Source organism: Arachis ipaensis, chromosome B1 (genome assembly GCF_059453495.1).
Source record: "Arachis ipaensis isolate K30076 ecotype BB chromosome B1, ASM5945349v1, whole genome shotgun sequence".
Lineage (NCBI taxonomy): Eukaryota > Viridiplantae > Streptophyta > Magnoliopsida > Fabales > Fabaceae > Arachis > Arachis ipaensis.
In genome coordinates, this window is record NC_142436.1 from 131,717,340 (window position 1) to 131,723,339 (window position 6,000).

At 33.8% G+C, this 6,000-nt stretch overlaps 1 pseudogene; it reads right to left on the reverse strand.

Moving 5' to 3' along the window:
- Positions 1-4,315: 4,315 nt before the first annotated feature.
- LOC148578400 (uncharacterized) lies at positions 4,316-5,736 on the reverse strand (annotated as a pseudogene).
- Between the last annotated feature and the right edge of the window lie 264 nt (positions 5,737-6,000).

Consider the following 6,000-nt stretch of genomic DNA (forward strand, 5'->3'; position numbering starts at 1 on the left):
GAACCCCAGAACTTCATATCCATATGATTGCAGGAGAGTTTGTAGAAAGAGGCATCTCAAAGACATCCATAAAAAGGCACCTAAATGAGGTATATCAGGTAAGAGTAGGGAAGCAAAATATTTATCTACCTTAGATCACCTTCACCAAAGAGGATGCCCGAGGTGTGTTACCCAGTCATGACAAGCCACTGGTAATCACAATGGTTCTAGCAAATGCCAACTTGCATAGAACTTTAGTAGACTAGGGTAGCTCAGCTGATATTCCCTTCAAAGAAGCATTCGACAAACTTGGGCTGGACGTGAAAGACTTGATAGCATACTTGGATACTCTGTTTGGATTAGAAGAAATACCTATTCATCCTCTAGGATTCATCAGTCAATACACAATTTTTGGAATGAACCCCAAGAGTAGCACTATAAAAATCGACTACATAGTGGTCAATTTTTCCTTCGGCTTACAATACACTCACTGGAAGAGGTACATCAAATCGATTAATATCTGTAAGCTCTATACCACATTTATGCATAAAGTTCCAATAAATGAAGGAATTGCAACAGTCCACAGAGACCAGGCCCTGAGCAGATGATGCTACATTCAAAGATTAAATCTCAAAGGGATAAAGGCGAACAAGCTTGTTTTTGTGCTAGAAGTCGAAAGACCAAGGGAACGGAATTATTTCTGACTTCATCTAAAGGAAAGGTTGGAAAAAGTACAAATTGAAAAGTGTGCTAGGCAGAACTCTATCAAGAACTCAAGCAGGAGCTGATCCAACTCTTGCAGGAGAACTTGGATATGTTTGCATGGAAGGCATTTGACATGCTAGACATCTCACCTGAGCTAATGTCACATAAGCTATCTATCTACCCTGGTTCAAGGCCAATTCAACAAAGAAGGAGAAATCTTAGTGATAAAAATACTCATGTAATAAAAGAACAAGTAGATGCACTCTTGGAAGTCAGGTTCATTATAGAAATCAAATACCTACTTTGGCGGGCTAATGTAGTCTTAGTCAAGAAACAAAATGGGAAATGGAGGATATGTGTTGACTACACCAAATTAAACAAAGCATGTCCCAAAAATTCTTACCCTCTCCCTAGCATTGACGCTTTGGTGGATGTAGCATCATGGTACAAATTCCTATCATTCATGGATGCTTATTCAGGATACAGTCAAATACTCATGCACATCCCAAACTAGGAAATGACCTCATTCATCACCTTAGAGGCAAATTATTGCTATATACTAATGACATTTGGATTAAAAAATATAAAGACTACATATTAAAGGCTACACAAAGTCTTCCACGAACATCTCGGGCCTCTAATGGAAGTATATGTGGATGACATGCTTGTTAAAAGCAGAGAGGAAGAAACTTTAGTATTTGGCCTGCAAAAGGTGTTTGGTACGATCAGAAAGCATAACATGAGGCCCAACCCTACTGAATCTGCATTTGCAATATAAGCAAGAAAATTTCTAAGATTCATGCTCACCTAAAGATGGATAGAAGCCAACCTGAACAAATGTTTTGCCATCATAAACATGTCAAGTCCGACCTGTCTCAAAGAGGTATAACAATTGAATAGGAGATTGGCAGCTCTTTCCTAATTTCTTGGGGGATTAGCTCTCAAGTCGTTGTCTTTGTTTTCCCTATCAAAGAAAAACACCAACTTTAAATGGACCAATGAGTGTGAAAAAGCATTCTAAGAATTCAAAGAATACCTAGCTTAGCCTCCAATTCTAACTAAGTCAAAAGTCAGGGATGAGCTGATCATCTATCTACCAGTAGCTATAAAGGCCATGACAATAGCTCTCGTTCGAGAAAAGAAAAGGGCAGAGCAACAACCCATATATTTACAAGTAAAGCACTACAAGGAGCTTAACTCAATTGCCATAAGATTGAAAATGTAGTCTATGCACTTATTTAGCATCCAGAAGGCTACGAGCTTATTTTTAAGCCCACATAATTAAAGTTCAGACCAACCAATCCATGAAGAATATCCTGCAAAAAACTGATGTGACAGGACATATGTTACAATAGGCAGTGAAATTGTTCGAGTTCGATCTCAAGTATGAATCAAGATTAGCCATCAAGTCTCAATACTTTATTGAATTTGTAGCAGAACACACTGCTCAAGAATCTGAAAAAGTGTCAACAACTTAGAAGATCTATGTTGATGGATCTTCCAACAAGGTTAACAATGGCACAGGAGTAATCCTGGAAAATATAGAAGGCATTACAATAGATATGCATTCGAAATTAAATTCTAAACCATTTAATAACCAAGAAGAGTATGAAGCAGTGCTAGAAAGATTACGACTGGCTCGAAAAGCAGGAGCTACCAATGTGCCTATATTCAGCGACTCTCAAGTCATTACATCACAAATAAATGGAAGAAATCAGGCAAAAAGTATCAACATGAAGCAATATTTGCAAAATACCCTAGACTTGCTATCTGGATCCATGAGGCTGAGGTTCAACGCATAGAGAAAAAGGAAAATGGCTGAGCTGATGCATTGTCAAAACTTACAAGCACAAAGCCAAGAGGGAATGACAAGAGTTTAATACAAGAAAATCTCAAAGTTCCCTCTGTTATAAACAACTCGGACACAATGGTACTCATGGTAACTAGATTGGATATGGGTTGGATGAATCCCATCTTAGAATACATCAAATTTAATATCCTTCCGACTAATCAAAGAGAATCTAAAAGGCTCGTTCGAGAATCACAATACCATGAGAGACTCTTTACCGAAGGGGGTTTTCCATACTACTGCTCATGTGCATCCCAACGTCCAAAGTTGAGAAAGTATTGGAGGAAATCCATGCAAAAATTTGTCGAAACCACCTCGGAACTCGGTCACTAGCCAAAAGGTGCTCCGACCTGGATTTTATTGACCTACTCTATAAAAAGATGCCACTAATTATGTACAGAGATGCCCGACTTGTCAACTCTATGCCAACATTCATGTAGCACTGCCCGAAGAGCTCATCAGTCTCACGCTATGAAGCACAGACACAGACACGAACACGGGACACGACGGTACACCAATTCTAAAAAATTGTCGAACATGAGGACATGTATATATAAATAATATATATCCATTAATATTAAATTAATAACTATTTAAAAAAATAAGATATGCATTTCTTCCTAAGTGTATAGATATTAAAAAAATAAAATCCTAAACTCTTATATCTTAATAGAGTTAGTAAGAATTTTGTACATCACATGTGCATAAAAAAATTATCTAAAGTCATATTATTTTTTCATTATATATGGTTGATATCGTCATTATTAGAAAAAGTTACTCTTTCCAACTCTGGTTCATCAAGAAAAAGATGAAAAACTATAAGGATGCCATTTTCTTCATCAATTGGTGAAAAATCATCTCCAATAAAATCCGACATCATAGTTTCTCTTTCATTGTATCGTGGAGTTTTTCTTGAAAAAAGACAAAGATTAGTGTGGATAAATACTAAATTTTCTGCACGTTTAGGCTTCAATTTTTTTTTAGGAAATGTATAAAGGAATAAGTGCTCCAATTCCTTTCATAATAAGAGATGAAAATAGTTGCCCAAGTAGCTTAAAAGCAACTGGATCAACTATATTTTTATCATTCAAGGAGTCATAATCATCAAAGACCCAAATTTTATGTTTACTTTTCTCCTCTCTTCTTCTTTAGGAAAATACTTCTTCAAATATTTAACTCTTTCATTAGTAATCTTAATATCTTGATGAGGAAAAACTCGTGCAGGGTCTTCTCTCAACCATTGGTGGCTATAATACCTAAATAATTAGTGGTTAAGAAGAAATTAATAGTAATTCAATTATCTTTACTTAAACTTATAAACACAAGATATAAATTATAAATGTAAAAGGTTACCTTAAGTTCAATAAATGTGCTAAATAATGAAGAGGTGTGCTAAACTCTTATATATCATTTTTTATCTTTTTGATCATAGAATCCTACATCTCATAAACCAAATGAAGAGTAGGTGCATCGGTGTCTGTGCTTCTTAAAATATCATAAATAGGATTTGTGAAAGCTAGAATATAATCAATTTGTTGCCGTTAATTTCACTCAATTTTCTTTTGTAACAAACTCAGTTTTGCCAACATTTATCTTTCTTGTATGAAGACCACTTCTCACTTATAACCATCTCTTTGAGTCCTTGCTTTAACAACCTAAACCTTTTGAGTATCACAATGGTAGAGGCAAATTGAATAAGAGCAACATTAAGCAACTTCAATGTATTAAATTCATTAAATATAGATAACCTCATAATCTCATATGATTATTAACAATGTTTTTTTATAAAATAAGCATCTTCAGCAATTTGAGTAATCTATAAGCATTCTTCATAAATAAAATTGTTCTTCTATGTATTCTTAGCTGCACAAATATCCTTTAAAGCAAGATTGAGAGTATGAACAACACAAGGAGTCCAATAAATAGATAGAAATTCAACTTTAATTAATAAATCAATTTCTTTACAAATCGATGTATTATCAATTATAATATGCACTATATTTGAGAGACCAATAAATTCTCTTCTCTTATCACATCTCTTATTTGCTTTGCAACATAATCCTTGTCTTTGATCTCATCTGAATAATCTACAGCTTTCAAAAATACAGGTCCACTTTCAGTCACAGCCATAAAATCAAGAAGTGGCCTTCTGTGGGGATCACTCCATCCATCACTTACAATGCTCACTCCTTTTCCACTCCATGAATTTTTTATAGGCTCTAAAATTCTTTTCTCGTGTTACTTTTCTTTCTCAAGTAAAATTGTCCTCAATTTATTGTAACTAGAAAGAATATAACCATCAATATAATTATTGGTAGCATAAGAAAAAACTTTGACAAAGTAAGGATTCTTTACTAGATGAAAAGGTAATTCAGATGAAAAAAAATATTCTAGTAATGTGTAAATTTAGAGTCTCCTTTGCATTCAAATTAAAGGCATTCATTAAAGACCCAATAGCCCTTCTTTTTCTTGAATCAGGTTCACTTGCATTAGATAAAGGTGGAAGATGAATTGACTTAGACTTTTTACTTTCATGCAATAACGCACTTTCACTATCAAATTTCTTAAGTTCTTCAAGCTTTATTGATGTAACTTTTGCACAAAATCTAATTTCTTTTCCTAAAATCTTCAATAAATATGCTCTTACTCTAATATAAGAACTACTAAATAAAACCTTGCAAAATTTACATTGAAACTCAAGACACCGCCTTCAATCTTATCTTTCTTTATTACAAATTTTCATAGAGGCTTATCTACACTTTTTCAAAATCATTTTAAAAGATTCTCTAAGCTCATCTCTCTTAATCCTACAATAATTTAAGAAAAATAATTATTTTTCACAATCTAATTCTTTTTGTACGAAACAACAGCCACTAAAGAATGCAATCACTAGTTAAATGTAAAATATTAGAATTGATACTCACTATCCTAATTATATATATATATATATATATATATATATATATATATATATATAATCTTATCCAAATTTACATTTTACATTCAAATTTTTTATAGTTTTAGAACTCACTAAGATCTAAGAGAGGGAAGTGAGAGCAAACCACAAACAACAAGTTTAAAAAAAAAGTCACAACAGACTAATACAACAACCAAACATATAACATAAGACTCTAAGCTAAGAACCAAGGCTACAACTATAATATCATAAACCGTGCAAGCACTAATACATCTAGGATCACCATCAAAGCCTTTAATTATTACGAGCAGGGTGCCCTACTAAACAGTAGCTTACTATTTTTCATCTGAACGAAATTAGTGGATTAGGTTCTTGAACAATGAATAATTAAGCATCTGTGTGGATCAAACCAAAAAGAAGTACAGAGCAAATCAGAAGTATAGAACAAAAATGAATGACAAAAAAAAGAAGGATTCTCTCTTAATTGAAATGGAAAAGGCAGGCGGTGACCAGAGGGATGATGAACACGATAGCAAGCACAGGAGCAACA